The sequence below is a fragment of the Phyllobates terribilis genome, unplaced genomic scaffold (genome assembly GCF_046119375.1).
Source record: "Phyllobates terribilis strain yellow unplaced genomic scaffold, ASM4611937v1 Scaffold_2137__1_contigs__length_162031, whole genome shotgun sequence".
NCBI classification, from domain to species: domain Eukaryota; kingdom Metazoa; phylum Chordata; class Amphibia; order Anura; family Dendrobatidae; genus Phyllobates; species Phyllobates terribilis.
The window spans coordinates 103,553-124,925 of NW_027364896.1; the positions used below are offsets into that span (position 1 = coordinate 103,553).

Sequence of the window (21,373 nt, forward strand, 5' to 3'; positions counted from 1 at the left end):
AAAACAACATGAATTAATCAAACAACAACATAAAAATGCAAAAGTAGATTCTAACCAAAAGAGAAAATGTATTTTTAATTTTAAACAAAGTGCCAACACAGATCTAATACAGAATGCAGTAAGGAACAATTGGCATTTACTTGAAAGTGATCCGGATCTCTGTGATATAGCTTTGAACAAACCATTATTTTCATATAGAAGGAATAAATATTATATTATAATATTATACTGTCCATGTAAATTCTATTATATTGGAAAAACCATTTGTCAGATTTAGAGAACACTATGATTCCATTTCCTCTGGTAAAGGCTCACCTAGATTGATTCAACACATTCGGGAGTGTCACAATGCAAACCCTCGTGTACTGCAATTTCCAGGCATTGAACAGTTAAAATACCCCATACAAGGGGGAAATCACAATCAGTTCCTGTTAGCAAGAGAAGGGAAATGGATATTAAAAGCAGAAGCCCAGGGCCCGCTAGGGCTAAATGAAAACCTAGATATGGCAGTCTCTTTCTAAAATATTGTATAGCATCTGTATGTTTTTTTTAATGAATGTTTTTATGTTAATCAATTAACTTTTAATTATGTATACTAAACTCCTCCTATGTGTAGAAGCGCTTGTAAGGCGCAAAACGGCCGTCGTCCTCTCGTCTCCCCGCTGTCTGCGCTGCACCTCCGATAGACCGCTGCATCGAAATAAAGGACTCTTTAGCCAAAGGACTAAGGTGAGTACTGCTATTCATTTTTCTACTTGTTGCATAGATGCCATCCTTTAGCCTTTGCACCACTATTATTGTCCTTTATCACTGCTGGTGTTCAGCTATATAAATATCACACAGTGGTGCCTGAAGATTTTTTCCATTCTCCTGTTGGATATAGACATTTGACTCGGGTCATCCAGGGCATCTGAGGGCTAGCCGCCGTGGAGCGGGGGCGCCGTAACGCTTTCCCGATAGGGTGCCAACCTCCGCTGTTAGGCAGGGAAATTGATAGGTGTTAAATTAGGGTCATTTAGATAGTCAATATACAGAAATTTGAGGTATTTGAAAAGTTTCTTTTGGGTAAGGGTATGTGCACACTGTCAGGAATGGCAGCGCTTTGAAAGCAGCATACTGATGCTGCGTCCAAAGCGCTGCACACCGGTAAATCCGCATGTGTTTATTGAACACATGCGGCGTCACCGCAGCCTATACATTACACTAGTAGAATTTCTTTTGCAGTATGGAAGAGAAATTCTACTAGTGTAATGTATAGTCTTCACAGACAGCAGCATGTCAATTTCTCTTGCGGAGACTAGCATTTCAGCAAGAGAAATTGACATGCTGCGGTCTGTGAAGACGTGTCGCATGTCCTTCTCCGCGGGTGAGCCGCAGGAGCAGATAGACGGATAGTGGGCATGGGATTTATATAAATCCCACCCACTATGCTGTAACATCTGGCCGCTGCAGATTGGAAGCAGACCAAGTGTGCTGCGTCCAATCCGCAGCAAACACTGACCGTGTGCATGCACCCTAACACTTTATGGTGTCTGTGTGTTCGTGGTCATATTTTTGACATTTTAAAAACCCTCGTCAATAAAAATTTATGTTTTAACTGGTCCTATTATGATTCATAAATTAGCTTTTCGGGACATTTTTCTTAAATAAAATTCAGGAGCTTACAGGTCATCGCCCCTGGGTGACCCCGCGGCCATCTTTCGGCCCAGGGTCACCATGGAGACCATCGGCACAACGCCGATGGGCGCAGAGAGGGAGCTCCCTCCCTCTGCGAAACTCCTCGATGTCGCTGTCACTATTGATAGTAGCATCATAGGGGTTAAAAGCCCGCGATCAGTGCTAGCACTGATCATGGGCACTGCTACAGGGTGTCAGTCCTCATATAGAGCTAACACTCGCACTTGATCGCGGTGGCGGTCTCTGTGAGCCCGCCCGATGCGAGGAAGTATATGTAGGCGGTTTGCGGGAAAGCCGATCCCGTGGCGCCGTACATATACTGCTAGTCAGGAAAGGGTTAAAGAATCACAAAATAATGAAGAAAAAAACATAGTATGCGCTACCGATTCCAGACAATTTTGCATTCAAAAAGTTGAATGGCGTTCCTTCCCATTTGAGCCTTGCACCCGAACAGTAGATTTCCACAACATATGGGGTATCGGCAAACTTAGGAGAAATTGCACATCAAACTGTATGGTGCAATTTCTCCTGTTGCCCTTGTGAAAAAAAAAAAAATTGGGGTTAAAAGAACATTTTTTTTGTAAAAATTTGATTTTTTTTATTTTCACAGCTCAACTTTATAAACTTCTATGAAGAACCCGGGGGTTCAAGTTGCTCACCACACATCTGGATACATTCCTTGAGGGGTCTAGTTTCTATTGTTTAAGCACATCAGGGACTCTCCAAATGCGATATGGCGTCCGCTAGTGATCCCAGCAAATTTTGCATTCAAGAAGTCAAATAGTTATTTCCCTTCCGAACCCTGCCATGCGCCCAAACAGTAGTTTTCCATCACATATTGGTCATCGGTGTACTCAGGAAAAACTGCATAACAAATTGTAAAGTGCACTTCCTCCTGTTACCCTTGTGAAAATGCAAAATTTGGGGCTAAAAATTTTGTTGGGAAAAATTTGATTTTTTTTTTTTCATAAGTTATGTTATAAACTTCTGCGAAGTATTGGGGAATTCTAGGTGCTCGACACACATCTAGATACATTCCTTCAGGGGTTTAGTTTCCCAAATGGGTTCACTTGTGGGGGATGGCTTTCCACTATTCAGACACACCAGGAACTCCCCAAACACCACATGGCATCCGCTAATGATGCCAGCCAATATTGCATTCAAAAACTCAAATGGCACGTCTGTTCCGAGACCTGATATTCGCAGCAACAGTACTTTTCCTCCACATATGGGGTATTGGCGTACTCAGAAGAAACTGCACAGCAAATTGTATTGTGCATTTTCTTACCCTTGTGAAAATTCTACTGTGTCATGAAAGTTAGCCGCCATCTTAGGTATGATACGTCATACCTGAAGATATTCCCTATTGTCACACAGCTTCTACCATGTCAGATTTCTGCAGCCCCTGGTAAACAGAGCAATTCGCCCCCACCTCTGGAGATCAGTCTCCAGAAACGTTTTTGATATGGTAAATAGATGGGCCATTTTTTCTGTGTCCAAGCAGGACAGAGTCAGCTAGGCCCCAGGGGGGTAATTAACACCTTGATGTCACTGGAAACCAAAAGCAAACCATTTGTGCATGCCTGCAAACCTTTCCATTGTCCAGGAACCATGTGCTTTCTTTGTGGAAAATGGCCACCCAAAAGCTACAAGATACACTATCAATTTCTAACCACACGATACAAGTTAGGGAACCCAAATAAAATGTATCATGTGAGGAAGGTGCCCGCGGACACAATCATGGGACTCATAAATCCCTGAGTGGCCTGGAAAGCTGGATATTTAGAAGAACCATATACAAGGTCTCAGGGGAGGCATGTTTAGAGTCAATGGCTTCCCCACAAGAGGAGGATCACGATGAGACCTCTGGTGATACGATGAGGTCACCCCAGGGAAAGTTATGGGTACTTTTCTAAAATGAACCTAAAATGAGCATTGGTTGGGGGGCGGGTTTTAGTAAACTGACATCACCAAGAGTGGGCGTGACAGGACTTTAGTATAGCCGACAGTCAGAAACCCCCTCAGTTTGACCCAGGAGATGATGTGAACAACTCCTACCGTCGGGTCCAGGTATCTGAGTGGGAGGAGCACCTTTGCCATGTGCTACTGAGGCCTGGACGACTGCAACTAAGCTTGAACCTGTGGGATCGCAATCCTCCCTTGCACCACAAGAACGGTAACTGATTTATCGTTGTTATTCCTGTGTTTTGTACTTCTAATTGCTATATTTCTTATTCTGGCCAAAATACCATTGTATAGTTAATGGTATAGCCTTGTAATCTAGTGTATTCTTATAATCGATTAAATCATAAATTAATCGTGGGCTGTATCCTTTACTCTGCATATACGAATCCATTGGTCCGGAAACGCTTGGCTGAAACGCTACTGGGTTGGTTCCTGACCCGATACAAGTCTATTAACGGACCGGGCTTGTATCAAACGAGAACTGGTGGCAGCATACCATCTGGGGGATTTGAGGAAGGCTGGCAGTGACGGTCAGAGGTGTGGATATATATTACTGGCGCAGCCAGGGGAATATATATACCGCCCTCACTGAAGAGGGCCTCAAATACCCAGAGGGCTACAGGACGGCCTCTCCGGCGACCACTCACTCTAGGTGCAGTACCTTGACTGACCTGAGAGGCAAGGGGGCGCCAGAGAGTTGTGCCTGTATCGTGGCGTCACGGATTGGTGACGTGTAAGGGACAACACACCACCGTGCTTTCCCCCCCTGGTAGCAGCTTCCTGGCACCACTTACTCTAGGTGCAGTACCTTGACTCACCTGAGAGGTAAGGGGGAGCCAGAGAGCTGCACCCACCGGCCGGCTTTCATCAAATCTACATTTGGGGCTTAATGAACATTTTTGTGGGAAAAATGTGACTTTTTATTTTCACGGCTCTACATTATAAACTTCTGTGAAGCATCTGGAAGTTCAACGTGTTCAACACACATCTATATACATTCCATGAAACAGGGGCGGACATACCGTCGGTGCAGCTGCACGTGGGCTCGGAGGTGCAGGGGGGCCCTTGCAGGGTGGCTAATAATGAGGGCAATTGCCCTCATTATGAGCAGCGGGCAGGGAGCGATTGATGCATCTCCGTTGCCAACAGGAGATAAGATAATGGCTGCGGAGCTGCACGAATCCATCCTCTGCTTCCTGCCCAGTGCTTTCTCTCTCATACAGGCGCGCACGGCTTGATGACGTCAGCATGTAGTGCGCGCCTGTGGTAGAGGACAATGAATGGAGTGGGGAGAGGACAATGAGGAGAGTGGGGGAGATTATAATGGGGGGGTGCAGAGAGGTCAATGATGGGGGTGGGGAGAGAACAATGAATGGAGTGAGGAGAGGCCTCAACTGTACTTGAGGACACTTTCAAAGTTTTCCCAATTTTTCAGACTGACTGAATATATATATACAGTACAGACCAAAAGTTTGGACACACCTTCTCATTTAAAGATTTTTCCGCATTTTCATGACTTTGAAAATTGTATATTCACACTGAAGGCATCAAAACTATGAATTAACACACGTGGAATTATATACTAACAAAATAGTGTGAAACAACTGAAAATATGTCTTATATTCTAGGTTCTTCAAAGTAACCTTTTGCTTTGATGGCTGCTTTGCACACTCTTGGCATTCTCTTGATGAGCTTCAAGAGGTAGTCGCCCAAAATGGTTTTCACTTCACAGGTGTGCCCTGTCAGGTTTAATAAGTGGGATTTCTTGCCTTATAAATGGGGTTGGGACCATCAGTTGTGTTGTGCAGAAGTCAGGTGGATATACAGCTGATAGTCCTACTGAATGGACTGTTAGAATTTGTATTATGGCAAGAAAAAAGCAGCTAAGTAAAGAAAAAGGAGTGGCCATCATTACTTTAAGAAATGAAGGTCAGTCAGTCCGAAAAATTGGGCAAACTTTGAAAGTGTCCCCAAGTGCAGTTGCAAAAACCATCAAGCGCTACAAAGAAAATGGCTCACATGAGGACCACCACAGGAAAGGAAGACCAAGAGTCACCTCTGCTTCTGAGGAGAAGTTTATCCGAGTCACCAGCCTCAAAAATCGCAGGTTAACAGCAGCTCAGATTAGAGACCAGGTCAATGCCACACAGAGTTCTAGCAGCAACATCTCTACAACAACTGTTAAGAGGAGACTTTTTGCAGCAGGCCTTCATGGTAAAATAGCTGCTAGGAAACCACTGCTAAGGACAGGCAACGAGCAGAAGAGACTTGTTTGGGCTAAAGAACACAAGGAATGGACATTAGACCAGTGGAAATCTGTGCTTTGGTCTGATGAGTCCAAATTTGAAATCTTTGGTTCCAACCACCGTGTCTTTGTGCGACGCAGAAAAGGTGAACGGATGGACTCTACATGCCTGGTTCCCACCGTGAAGCATGGAGGAGAAGGTGTGATGGTGTGGGGGTGCTTTGCTGGTGACACTGTTGGGGATTTATTCAAAATTGAAGGCATACTGAACCAGCATGGCTACCACAGCATCTTGCAGCGGCATGTTATTCCATCCGATTTACGTTTAGCTGGACCATCATTTATTTTTCAACAGGACAATGACCCCAAACACACCTCCAGGCTGTGTAAGGGCTATTTGACCAAGAAGGAGAGTGATGGGGTGCTACGCCAGATGACCTGGCCTCCACAGTCACCAGACCTAATCCCAATCAAGATGGTTTGGGGTGAGCTGGACCGCAGAGTGAAGGTAAAAGGGCCAACAAGTGCTAAGTATCTCTGGGAACTCCTTCAAGATTGTTGAAAGACCATTTCCGGTGACTACCTCTTGAAGCTCATCAAGAGAATGCCAAGAGTGTGTAAAGCAGTCATCAAAGCAAAAGGTGGCTACTTTGAAGAACCTAGAATATAAGACATATTTTCAGGTGTTTCACACTTTTTTGCTAAGTATATAATTCCACATGTGTTAATTCATAGTTTTGATGCCTTCAGTGTGAATGTACAATTTTCATAGTCATGAAAATACAGAAAAATCTATAAATGAGGTGTGTCCAAACTTTTGGTCTGTACTGTATAACAAGTGTATTCTTGTTATTTCTGTTAGTCACAGTGCCCTCTTTTATTACATATATAAAATGCCATAAAAGGAGGGGTTCTAGGCACATTTCTTGCACAGGGTCCCCAAGATGTCAGTGTTCGCCCACGCCTTGAATGGTCTAGTTTATGGAGGTTTCCATTTTTAAATCACATCAGGGGGTCTCCAAAAGTGACATGGCGTCCGCAGTCGATTCCATCCATTTTTTGCATTCAAAAAGTCAAACAGTGCTCCTTCCCTTCCGAGCCGCTGTGCGACAAAACAGTAGCTTTCCCCCACATATGTGTTATTGGCGCACTCAGGAGAAATAGCACAAAATATTTTGGAGTCCATTTGTGAAAATAAAAAATTTGGGGCTAAAGTTACAAATTTTAGAAAAAAAATAAAATGTTAATTTTTTTCCTTCCACATTAATTCTTGTGATGCATTAATTCCTGCGAAGGAATAAACTTCTTGAATGTGGTTTTGAGGACTTTGAGGCGTGTAATTTTTAGGCCCTGTTCACACATGTTGTTTTTTTATGTCAAAAATCTGCAGCAAAACTGATCTCTGGAAGGAAATCAGCTGGGTCAAAAACAGAGGTTTTGCTGCATTATTTATGTTGTTTTGGTGCGTTTTTGGATTTTTTTTTTGCAGAATTATCTCTTGTTCATGCTTTGTCTCTTTTATGCATGTAAATTAAGTACAGTGAAAAAAAAAATCTCATTCTGGTTTTGGCATAATAGTGAGGGAGGTAAATTGTTCAGGATTCATACTCATACGTCCAAGGTTGTAAAGGGGTTAAGGGTATAAAAATTAAAGGTTTGAAAATTGCGACATTTTCACCAAATTTCCATTTTTTTCACAAATAAACGCAAGTCATATTGAACAAATTTTACCACTAACGTGTAGTACAATACGTCATGAAAAAACAATCTCAGAATCAGTGGGATCCGTTGAAGCGTTCCAGAGTAATTACCTCATAAAGTGGTCAGAATTGTAAAAATTGGGCAGGCAGAAAGATGAAAACAAGCTTGGGGGGTGAAGGGGTTAAATAAAATTTGGTGAGATCATGGTCAAATGACCTTGATGTCACCAAACGTCCTTAGGAAGTCTTAACCTCGGAATAAAAACGCTGGTGACCTCTAAGGCTATGTGCCCACGATGCAGAAATGCTCAGGATTTTTCCCGAGCGTTTCTGCATCTCCCTGGCAGAAAAAAACACATGCGGATTGTACATGTGGATTGTACATGCGGCTTGTACATGCGGATTGTACATGCGGATTGTACATGTGGAATGTACATGCGGATTGTACATGTGGAATGTACATGCGGAATGTACATGCGGATTGTACATGCGGATTGTACATGCAGATTGTACATGCGGATTGTACATGCGGATTGTACATGCGGATTGTACATGCGGAATGTACATGCGGAATGTACATGTGGATTGTACATGCGGATTGTACATGCGGATTGCACATGCGGATTGTACATGCGGATTGTACATGCGGATTGTACATGCGGATTGTACATGTGGAATGTACATGCGGAATGTACATGCGGATTGTACATGCGGATTGTACATGCAGATTGTACATGCGGATTGTACATGCGGATTGTACATGCGGATTGTACATGCGGATTGTACATGCGGAATGTACATGTGGATTGTACATGCGGATTGTACATGCGGATTGTACATGCGGATTGTACATGCAGATTGTACATGCGGATTGTACATGCGGATTGTGCATGCGTTTTTCCTGCCAGGGACATGCGGAAGTGAAGTGTTCTTCACTGGCATTTCCGCATGCGGGTTGTCAAGCGCTTTCCAAGCGATTTTAGCATCACTTGGAAAGTGCTTGTCAACTTGGTCACACTATATAAATCCGTGCAACCGGCATATAGTGTGACCCGAGAGAATGTCAAAAAATAAACAAATAAATATATACTTACCCTCCGATGGCCCATGCTGGCTTGCTTCACCGTCCCGACTGCTGGCAGTGGTAAACTGAAGGACTTGCCGACGTCAGCGTCGCGTGACCCGTCACATGACTGTGACGTCAGCGCAGGTCCTTCATTCCATCGCGAACTGCCACCAAGCAAGGAGGAGCGCGCCGCGGGCCGCCAGAAGGTAAGTATCATATTTATTTTTTATTTTATTCTTTTTTTCACAGTTTCTATGGTACCCGGGTCCGGAGGAGAGTCTCCTCTTCTCTAGACCTGGGTACCAGCCGCACATTAGAACGCATGGAAGGTGCATCTACATATACAGTGATGCGTAATCCATTCGTTCTAATGCAAGTCAATGGCGGCGAAAACGTAGCACTTCCGCAAAATAATTGGTAGTGCTGCGTTTTTTTCCGCAATGATAATCCACAGCGGAAATTTCTGCAGCATGTGCACAGCACGTGCGGATTATCATTGGGGAACATGGCAGGCCTTCTACCATGCGTTTTTTAAGCATTTCTGCAGCGTTTTTGCCGCTGCGGAAACACTTAAAAAACGCATCGTGGGCACACAACCGACGAGAGTTGGGGTCTTGGTCAATTGCCCAGTTTGCTCTCCACCCACTTTAATGCTGGCCTTAACTGTAACTAGGGCTTATTTTTGGGGATTATATTTCAAGCATATGCCAAAAACTCTGTAAAATCATGCAAAGGCTTATTTTAGGTGTAGGTTTTATATCCAGGAAAACACAGTATTTATAAAGATATTGTCCTAGTAATGGACATAAGAGAATGAAATCAGACTTACCCTCTTCTGTGCCGTTTAAGCTTTGTCTGCTGAAGAAAAAAAAATGTCAAGTATTTAGGATTTACACAGAGAGTGATACTACGCATCAAACACGTTCCTCCAACCTGGCCCAAACAGGTTCTGGGCAATAGAACTGTCACCAAATTGAGTTATTAGAAAATTTTCTGCGCAGAAAAAATCCTGACCATGTGCACAGAACTTGCAGAATGTCATAGGAAGTCATGGGAAAAGGTATGCAATGCGTTTCTGGAGCGTTTATGCGCTGCAAATACGCAACAAAAAACGCACCAAAAACGCATCGTGGGCACACAGCCGAATAACTTGTGTTTTTGAAGGGTTATATAACCCTGAGCCACTGATCTCACACCATAATTACAGAAAAAGTGATGCCCTGCATCAAATTCAGGTAATTCCAGCCTAGTCCAAATGGGTTCTGGGTATCAAAAATGGCATCAAAGTAGGCAATTAGCCAGTTTTCACAGATTTGAATAAGTATCTGGTGTTGCTAAATGGTTGAATGAATATTGGTCTTACATCACCAGCACACAGAAGAGGAACACCCATATTATAATCAATTTCCTTCAGGATGGTCAAAGTGGTTACTGATCTGAAAAGCTGGCATCAAAGTGGACAAAAATTGTAACTTTGTACTGATTTGAAGAAGTTACTGGTTTATTTTTAGAGTTAGAGGGGTTGTCCGGCCTTAGGTTACAAGTCTGAAGTCACTGCATGTGATTGCAGACTTGTGAATCCTCACAATGCACACACTGCTCACTGTGAGGATCCTCCGGTGCCAGCGCCATTAGTGGGCAGTCATGTGACCACAAGTATGCAAATTGCATACTTCCAGCCACTTTCTGACTAGATTGTATCCAGCCTCACTTAATACACTTGCATTGAGGGAGGTCACGCTCATATAGTCAGGATATGGCTGAAGTATGCAAATTACACATGACCGCCAACTCCTTGTGCCGCCATCGGAGAAATCTTACAGTGAGCAATATTTGCGATGTGAGGATTCACAAGTCTGCAGGTACATACAGTAGCCTAAGGCCGGACAACCCCTTAAACTCTAAAAAAAACTAAATCAGTAACTTATTCAACCCACGACAAAGTTGAAATTTGCCCACCTTGATGCCAGCTTTTCTGATTAATAACCACTTTGGCCATCCGGAAGGAAACTGTGATGTGGGTCTTCCTCTTCTGTGTGGTGGTGCAGTAAAACCAGTAGTACTAAGTCATACAACCATTTGCCCACTTTGATGCCAGTTCACATGCCCAGAACCCATTTGGGCCATGCTGGAGTGACCTGAATCTCATGCAGGGCATCACTATTGTATAACAGTGATGTGAGATCACTGGCCCACAGTTATTTAAAAGGGGTACCCCAGGGAGATAGACATTTATTTTGGACTGTTCCTGCACTCAAATTATAAAGAGGAGATGCCCAGTGCAGATACATAATCTTTTTAACCCTTTTAATTCCGTGACAGGATCTGCTCTTTCACTGCTACCCCCTCCCGCCTGGGTCATTACATCATACACTAAGTGCTGCTCCCGCATGTAGGGAACAGGTAGCCTGAGGAGAGGAGGCGAGGCAACTCCCGTTGTCGGCAGGGAAACAACTATTAGACTGGGTAATAACAGCGAGGAGCTGCACACTGCTGTAATATCCCAGACAGAGGGGTGAGCAGTGCAGTGAAAAGCAGCGCCTGTCACACCAGCCCCATAATGTCTCCCTGTCTGCAGTCCCAGGTGAGGGGACATGTCGAGGGCATCGCCTGCTCACAGCTTCTAATAGCAGCCCCTTGATAATGTCTCATTCACAGGGCTACTAGCAGGGAGCAGGAGTTATAAAGATTATTATAGCGCGCTGGGCATATCATCTTTATAGTGTATGAGTGCAGGAACAGTACAACTTTTTTTTTTTTATCTCCCCGGAGTACCCCTTTAACCAATTAAAAAAAGTAACTTATGCAAATCTGTAAAAATAGGCTAATTGCCGACTTTGATGTCAGTCCTGATGCACAGAACCCGTTTAAGCTGGGCTAGAGAATTTATGTTTGATGAAGGGCATCCCTATATGTGTAACAGTGGTGTGAGATCAGTGAACCAAAGTAATTTAACCCCTAAAAATACCAGTTCTAATGCTTGAGACAAGTTAAAGTGACCTGATTTTGACTCGGACCATCACTATTGTGGGGAGTTCACACTACATACCATATAATGTATACATAGCACTATACTATATACCAGTGTTTCCCAAACTCCAGTCCTCATGGCCCCCACAGGTCATGTTTTCAGGATCTCCTTAGTATTGCACAGGTTAGAGAATTCATGATGCCTTGATAGTAATTCCATCACCTGTGCAATACTAAGAAGATCCTGAAAACATGACCTGTGGGGGCCATGAGGACTGGAGTTTGGGAAACATTGCTATATACCATCATCTAGTAGACACCTCGTAGTGTAAAACTGTACCTGTGTATATAATATGCAGTGGGGAGTTCACACTATATACTAATGTATACATACTCTATACTATATATTATTGTATAGTATATAGCTCAGAGTGAAGCTTTGCATGTGTACATCATATTTAGTGGGGCATTCACACTATATCTTGTATACAAAGTGCTATACCACATACTATCACATAGTATATACCTCATTGTGTAAAGCTGTGCCTGTGCATATAATATATAGTGGGGAGTTCACACTATATACTACATATTGTATACATAGCTCCATACTGTATACTATTTGTCAGGAAATATAAAAAATATCTCTCTCTCCAAGCCCCTCATCCCCACAAACCCTATACCATAGTAAGGAGTAAAGCTGACAATCTAAAAAGCTGCTTCAATGTAAAGTGGCAGTGCACACAAGAAGTGCCAAACTTAATTATTCAGGCTAATTACCATAAGAAATGGAGCCCTTAGTAAAAGACACATGCGATGAATAGACACCTTGAAACATATGGACTAGAGCAGGGGTCCTCAAACTACGGCCCGCGGAGGATTTTTATCCGGCCCGCCGAGCTGGGGGCAGAGGAGAGCGGTGCCAGCGCCCGCCCTTCCCCCCGCTTGCTCATGGCCCCGGCAGCCGGATACTTACCTCTCGTGCCTCCGCAGATCCACTGTCTTCCTGGAGCATGCTCCCTGTGACGTGTCAGGTCAGAGGGTGCGGTGACGTCTTTACACCGTGCCCTCCCCTGAGCCATCACAGGCAGCGCAGAGCAGGATGAGGCCGGCAACGCTGGAGTCCGGAATTGAGCAGCTGCAGCAGGTGAGGAGGAGGGAGGTGAGTATTGCATTTTTTTTTTAATGTATGGAGGCATGGGACATAATATTAGGGGTGACATCCTGCATGGGGCATTATATGGGGGAGGGGTGACATGCTGCATGAGGCATTATATGGGGGGGGGTGACATCCTGAATGGGGCATTATAACGACAGGGGAGTGATATCCTGCATGGGGCATTATATGGGGGGGTGACATGCTGCATGGGGCATTATATGGGGGAGTGACATGTTGCATGGGGTATTATATGGGGGGGTGACATCCTGAAAGGGGCATTATAACGACAGGGGAGTGATATCCTGCGTGGCGCATTATATGGGGGGGTGACATCCTGAATGGGGCATTATAACGACAGGGGAGTGACATCCTGCATGGGGCATTATATGGGGGGGGGTGACATCCTGCATGGGGCATTATAACGACAGGGGAGTGACATCCTGCATGGGGCATTATATGGGGGGATGATATCCTGAATGGGGCATTATAACAACAGGGGAGTGACATCCTGCATGGGGCATTATAACGACAGGGGAGTGACATCCTGCATGAGGCATTATATGGGGGGATGATATCCTGAATGGGGCATTATAACAACAGGGGAGTGACATCCTGCATGGGGCATTATATGGGGGGGTGACATCCTGAATGGGGCATTATAACAACAAGGGAGTGATATCCTGCATGGGGCATTATATGGGGGGGTGACATGCTGCATGGGGCATTATATGGGGGGGTGACATCCTGCATGGGGTATTATATGGGGGAGTGACATGCTGCATGGGGTATTATATGGGGGGTGACATCCTGAAAGGGGCATTATAACGACAGGGGAGTGATATCCTGCGTGGCGCATTATATGGGGGGGTGACATCCTGCATGGGGCATTATAACGACAGGGGAGTGACATCCTGCATGGGGCATTATATGGGGGGGGTGACATCCTGCATGGGGCATTATAAAGACAGGGGAGTGATATCTTGCATGGGGCATTATATGGTGGGAGAAAGGGACATCCTGCATGGGGCATTATATGGGGGTGACACCCGGAATGGGGCATTATAACGACAGGGGAGTGACATCCTGCATGGGGCATTATATGGGGGGTGACATCCTGCATGGGACATTATAAATACAGGGGAGTGATATCTTGCATGGGGCATTATATGGTGGGAGAAAGGGACATCATGCATGGGGCATTATATGGGGGGTGACATCCTGCATGGGGCATTATAAGGGGGGAACAGCCTGCATGGGGCATTATAAGGGGGAAATAGCCTGCCTATTGAGGACCTATGCTGCCTATTGGGGTCATTTACCTGCCCATTGAGGACCTATGCTGCCTATTGGGGACTTTTACCTCCCCATTGAGGACCTATGCTGCCTATTGGGGACATTTACCTGCCTATTGGGGACATTTACCTGCCTATTGGGGACCTATGCTGCCTATTGGGGATATTTACCTGCCTATTGGGGACCTATGCTGTCTATTGGGGATATTTACCTGCCTATTGGGGCCTATGGTGTCTATTGGGGACATTTACTTGCCTATTGAAATACCGGTTTATCTAACTTTACTTGTTCTTCATTTTAAATATTGTATTTGTTCCTGTATTGTTTTTTTACATCAAAATAAGATATGTGCAGTGTGCATAGGAATTTGTTCATAGTTTTTTTTTAAAAAAAACTATATTCCAGCCCTCCAATAGTCTGAGGGACAGTGAACTGGCCCCGTGTTTAAAAAGTTTGAGGACCCCTGGACTAGAGACTGAATGAGTTGTGTAAAAGTAACCAGTATGACACCTGAGAGAGATAGGAAACATCTCCTTAGGCTTCAAAGGGAATCTATCACACTCCTGAGAATAGCCGGGTCATTTCCAGTTGCAAATGCGTTTAATCTCCAGACTTTTAGGTACCGAAAGTAAGTGTGGAATAGGGGAATTTCTATAATTCTGATTGTGATGGGACCTATATTTTTAGCAGCGGGGCTATGTGGGGAACAGTATGCATATTTTTCCATATCTGCGAGCCCTGCCGTTGAGCTGTAACGCAACAGGGCAAAGATAACTGAAAGCAGCCATGTCATGTTTGATCTCTAAGGAAAAGTAAAATCACAATAAAAAATATGGATTCACTTGCTAACTTCTGCGATCATCGAGCGAGGAGATATCACAGAAATTAAGAGATTTAAAAAAAAACATGAAGGGCGCAGACCAGCCCACGTGACATCATCACAGGGGAGTGTGTGGGCAGGGCCCAATCAGGCATAAAAGATCAAGCCGAATATTGATCTTCGCTCATGCTGGAAGATACATATTTTCGTGTAAGCAAGGGCCACGTTCCTTAACAGTCAAATCGAAGCGCTTTCCTTCATCTAAACTGAATCGTCTCTGCGATCGGTATAGTAAGCTTTTCTGTTAATCCCTTTTATTTCTGTAACTGTATATGCTGTATTGTTTTGTCTCCCTTTGTAAAATCTTTTGTATATTTTTTCAGAAACACTGTCTCCCTTTGGATTAAATATAAAATGTAATAGTTCTGTTTCTTTTGCTCTGTAATCGTTCCTCCCCCAAAGCCACACGCTACCTATAAGGCATCCAATCGACCGGAACTGATTGGTGGTGGCAGCTAATAATCTTAATTGGGTGATCGTGAAGCTAGTAGTGATCTACGGAGCTCTATACTATATACAAGGTATATACTATATGATAGTATAGCGTATTACTATGTATACAATATAAAGTGTGAACTACCCACTATATATTATATACACAGGCACAGTTTCACACAACGAGGCATCTACTATATGACAGTATAGAGCTATGTATAAACTGTATAGCTTATAGTGTGAATGCCTCACTATATATTGCACTAGCTATTAAACACGTTCTACGCCCACGTGGCAAGCATTTTTACTGGTACATTTTTAATTTTATTAAAGAAGTTGTCCAGTACTTTTTATTACCCCACAATGGATCCCCCCCGGGGCCCCTAAGGATTTTTGTAAATACCTTAGGTTGCTGTTTCTACCTGTGAGCGGTGCTATCCTTGGCCGCTCACAGGCATCACGTGACCCCGCGCTGACATCACAACAAGTGAGGAGTGACATCAGTGATGCGGTCCCCGCGGTGGCTGCTGGGTTGTGGGCGGGGCTACCCCGTGTCACACCCAGCATCCACCGCGCGCTTTCCCAATGAATGGGGAGAGGCAGAGCACACAGTAGATGCTGGGTGTGACGCGGGTAGAGGGTAACCCCGCTCACAGCCTGGCATCCACCGCGGAACGCAGAAGACAGAGACCCCTGGCTGCTGCCAGCACTTGTCGTGACATCAGCGGATGTCAGAGCCGGCTGTAGTCGGGGTTCACGTCATGCCTGTGAGCGGCCAGTGATCGTGCTGCTCACAGGCAGTATCTGCAACATAAGGTAATTACACAAATCCTTAGGGGACCCGGGGGGATACATTGGGGGGGGCTAATATAAAGTACTGGACAACCCCTTTAATGGCGCTGGAGTCAGCATGTGCACATACAGCGCTATCCTGCACCATTTTTTTAAAGAAACTGGGTCTGCAAATTTGCATACACAGTGTCTTCAATAAAACAGCGCCTATTTTATTGAAGTAATGTACTCCAACGTCAACATAGCAGTGCGCACAAGCTGACTATAAGGATAATGGTGATGGCCGGCTTGTGAGCACTGCTATACTGATGTTGTAGTAGAATTCTTCAATAAAATGGTGCAGGAGTAGACACGTGCGCATCCTGCGATATCCAGCTCCATTTTGTTGAAGACACTGTATCTGCGAATTCGCAAGCACAGTGTCTTCAATAAAATGGCGCCGTAGTGCGGTATGCGCACGTGCTGACTCCGGCGCCACACTGAGCAGTCTCCGCCCATCCCGGCTTTGGAAAGAAAGACGAGTCCAGCATTATATAGGATGTACTGATAATACAGGGGTGTACTCACTTATGCTAAGCGCTGTATGTGTGTGTGTGTATATATATATATATATATATATATATATATATATATATATATATATATATATATATATATATATATATATATATACACTGTATATACAGTACAGACCAAAAGTTTGGACACACCTTCTCACTTAAAGATTTTTCTGTATTTTCATGACTATGAAAATTGTACATTCACACTGAAGGCATAAAAACTATGAATTAACAGATGTGGAATTATATACTTAACAAAAAAGTGTGAAACAACTGAAAATATGTCTTATATTCTAGGTTCTTCAAAGTAGTCACCTTTTGCTTTGATGACTGCTTTGCACACTCTTGGCATTCTCTTGATGAGCTTCAAGAGGTAGTCACCGGAAATGGTCTTCCAACAATCTTGAAGGAGTTCCCAGAGATGCTTAGCACTTGTTGGCCCTTTTGCCTTCACTCTGCGGTCCAGCTCACCCCAAACCATCTCGATTGGGTTCAGGTCTGGTGACTGTGGAGGCCAGGTCATCTGGCGTAGCACCCCATCACTCTCCTTCTTGGTCAAATAGCCCTTACACAGCCTGGAGGTGTGTTTGGGGTCATTGTCCTGTTGAAAAATAAATGATGGTCCAACTAAACGCAAACCGGATGGAATAGCATGCCGCTGCAAGATGCTGTGGTAGCCATGCTGGTTCAGTATGCCTTCAATTTTGAATAAATCCCCAACAGTGTCACCAGCAAAGCACCCCCACACCATCACACCTCCTCCTCCATGCTTCACGGTGGGAACCAGGCATGTAGAGTCCATCCGATCACCTTTTCTGCGTCGCACAAAGACACGGTGGTTGGAACCAAAGATCTCAAATTTGGACTCATCAGACCAAAGCACAGATTTCCACTGGTCTAATGTCCATTCCTTGTGTTCTTTAGCCCAAACTTGTCTCTTCTGCTTGTTGCCTGTCCTTAGCAGTGGTTTCCTAGCAGCTATTTTACCATGAAGGCCTGCTGCACAAAGTCTCCTTTTAACAGTTGTTGAAAAGATGTGTCTGCTGCTAGAACTCTGTGTGACATTGACCTGGTCTCTAATCTGAGCTGCTGTTAACCTGCGATTTCTAAGGCTGGTGACTCGGATAAACTTATCCTCAGAAGTAGAGGTGACTCTTGGTCTTCCTTTCCTGTGGCGGTCCTCATGTGAGCCAGTTTCTTTGTAGCGCTTGATGGCTTTTGCAACTGCACCTGGGGACACTTTCAAAGTTTGCCCAATTTTTCGGACTGACTGACCTTCATTTCTTAAAGTAATGATGGCCACTCGTTTTTCTTTACTTAGCTGCTTTTTTCTTGCCATAATACAAATTCTAACAGTCTATTCAGTAGGACTATCAGCTGTGTATCCACCTGACTTCTGCACAACACAACTGATGGTCCCAACCCCATTTATAAGGCAAGAAGAAATCCCACTTATTAAACCTGACAGGGCACACCTGTGAAGTGAAAACCATTTCCGGTGACTACCACTTGAAGCTCATCAAGAGAATGCCAAGAGTGTGCAAAGCAGTGATCAAAGCAAAAGGTGGCTACTTTGAAGAACCTAGAATATAAGATATATTTTCAGTTGTTTCACACTTTTTTGTTAAGTATATAATTCCACATGTGTTAATTCATAGTTTTGATGCCTTCAGTGTGAATGTACAATTTTCAAAGTCATGAAAATACTGAAAAATCTTTAAATGAGAAGGTGTGTCCAAACTTTTGGTCTGTACTTTATGTATAATGTATTGATAATACAGGAGTGTGCTCACTTATTCTGAGAGCTTTATATATAATTTTGTGAAAATACAGGGGGTGCACTCACTTACTCTAAGCACTCTATATAATATACTGATAATACAGGGTTTGTACTCACTTATGCTGATTGCTGTATATATAATGCACTGATAATATGGGGGTGTACTCAATTATGCTGAGTGCTATATAAAGTACTAATAATAAACGGGTGTACACACACTGAGCACTTTGTATATAATGTTCTGATAATAGAGGGGTGTACTTACTTAAGCTGAGTGCTGTATATATAATGTACCAATAATAAGGGGGAGTACCTACTTAGGGCTCTTTCACATGTCAGTGTGTCCAGTACGTGTGGTGACAGGCGAGTAAATGTATTTTATTATTTTAATCTTATTTTACACTGAGACACTGTAGGAGCAGACACTACTACACCCAACTTTGTCTCCTGCTCGTGCTGATCACAGCGCGAGCAAAGAACAATGATGAGGGCAGAATATAGCACCCAGGGCTTGGGAACTGTACACTGATTCCCAGGCGCCGGTACGGGTGATCCTGATGCGCCACAAGTGTGACACACACAGACACACCGGATATGTATATCTCCGATATGGGTTTTTCCAGTCCCGGAAATATCCAGACGCATGAAACCGCCCTTATGCTGAGCATTGTAAAAATAATGTACTGATAATACAAGGGGTGTACTCACTTATGCTCAGTACTGTATACAAGATACAAGTGCTTCTCACTAAATTAGAATATCATCAAAAAGTTAATTTATTTCAGTTCTTCAATACAAAAAGTGAAACTCATATATTATATAGCGTCATTACAAACAGAGTGATCTATTTCAAGTGTTTATTTCTGTTAATGTTGATGATTATGGCTTACAGCCAATCATTATACAAAAGTCATTATCTCAGTAAATTAGAATACTTCATAACGCCGTCTTGAAAAATTAATTTAAAATCCAAAATGCTGGCCTACTGAAATGTATGTTCAGTGAATGCACTCAGTACTTGGTCGGGGCTCAATTATTGCATCAATGCGGCAATGTGGCATGGAGGCGATCAGCCTGTGGCACTGCTGAGGTGTTATGGAAGCCCAGGTTGCTTTGATAGCAGCCTTCAGCTCGTCTGCATTGTTGGGTCTGGTGTATCTCATCCTCCTCTTGATAATACCCGATAGATTGCCTATGGGGTTAAGGTCAGGCGAGTTTGCTGGCCAATCAATCACAGTGATAGGGTATGTGCCCACGATGCAGAAATGAAGCAGAAAATTTCTGCAGCATTTCTGCATCTCCCTGGCAGAAAAAACGCATGCGGATTGTGCATGCGTTTTTCCTGCAGAATACATGCGAATTCACATGCGTACCCACATGCGTTAACGCATGTGTTTCTGCATGCGGACTGACGAGCACTTTCCAAGCGATAGCATCACTTGGAAAGTGCTTGACAACTAGGTCACACAATTTAAATCCATGCAAAAGGCATGGATTTACATAGTGTGACCGTAAAAATAAAAAAATAAAGCTATACTCACCCCCGATCCCCCGCCCCGTGTGCTGTCGCGCTCGTCCTGGCTTCTTCCGGGTTGCCGGCATCTCGCGAGACAGCCTGCGGTCACATGACCGCGACGTCATCTCAGGTCCTGGAAGGAGAAGCGCTGCAGGGGCCGCCGGACAGGTGAATATAAACTTTATTTATTATTTTATTCTTTTTTTTACAGGTACAATGGTACCCAGGTCTGGATGAGAGTCTCCTCTCCTCCAGAACTGGGTACCATCCGCACATAGAGACGCATATAATCCGCTTGTATAAATGTACAGACGCGCATTATATGCGTCTCAATGCAAGTCAATGGCGGCGCTTCCGCAAAATTAATGAACATGCTGCGGATTTATTTGCGCTGCAGAAACGCTGCGGAAAAATCCGCAGCATGTGCATTGACATTGCGGAATGCCATTGGGGACCATGGGGTGCGGATTACCATGCGTTTTTGATGCGTTTAAGCAGCGGAAAATCCGCAGCATAAACGCATGAAAAAAGCATCGTGTGCACGCAGCCATACTGTTGTTTTTAAACCAGGTATTGATACTTTTGGCAGTGTGGACAGGTGCCAAGTCCTGCTGGAGAAATTTTCAACTCTTAAAAGCTTGTCGGCAGAGGGAAGCATGAAGTGCTATAAAATATCCTGGCAGACGGCTGCGCTGACTTTGGTCTTGATAAAACACAGTGTACCTGCACCAGCAGATGACATTGCTCCCCAAACCAGCACTGATTGTGGAAACTTCACACTAGACCTCAAGTAGCTTGGATTGTGGCCTCCCCACTCTTCCTCCAGACTCCTGAGACCTTGATTTCCAAATGAAATGCAAAATTTACTATCATCTGAAATCAACACCTTAGACCACTGACAACAGTCCAGGTCTTTTTCTCCTTGGCCCAGGTAAGACGCTTTTGGCGTTGTCTATTGGTCATGAGTGGCTTGACACAAGGAATGCGACACTTGTAGCCCATGTCCTGGATACGTCGGTGTGTGGTGGCTCTTGAAGCAGTCCACTCCTTGTGAATCTCCCCCAAATTTTTGAATAGCCTTTTCTTAAAAATCCTTTCAAGGCTGCGGTTATCCCGGTTGCTAGTGCACCTTTATCTACCACACGTTTTCCTTCCACGCAACTTTTCATTAATATGCTTGGATACAGCAGTGTGTAAAAAGCCAGCTTCTTTAGCAATGACCTTTTGTGGCTTACCCTCCTTGTGGAGTTTGTCAATGACTGTCTTTTCGACAACTGTCAAGTCAGCAGTCTTCCCCATGATTGTGGAGCCTACTGAAACAGACTAAGGGACATT

The 21,373-nt window shown here is 44.1% G+C and overlaps 1 long non-coding RNA gene across 1 annotated transcript in view; it reads right to left on the bottom strand.

Moving 5' to 3' along the window:
- The window catches only part of LOC141245817 (uncharacterized), a 55,052-nt gene that overhangs the window by 24,677 nt on the left and 9,002 nt on the right, over positions 1–21,373 (bottom strand). Inside the window, exon 2 of the long non-coding RNA XR_012309474.1 lies at positions 9,483–9,511. This is a non-coding gene — a long non-coding RNA (uncharacterized lncRNA). The remainder of the gene's footprint in view (positions 1–9,482; positions 9,512–21,373) is intronic.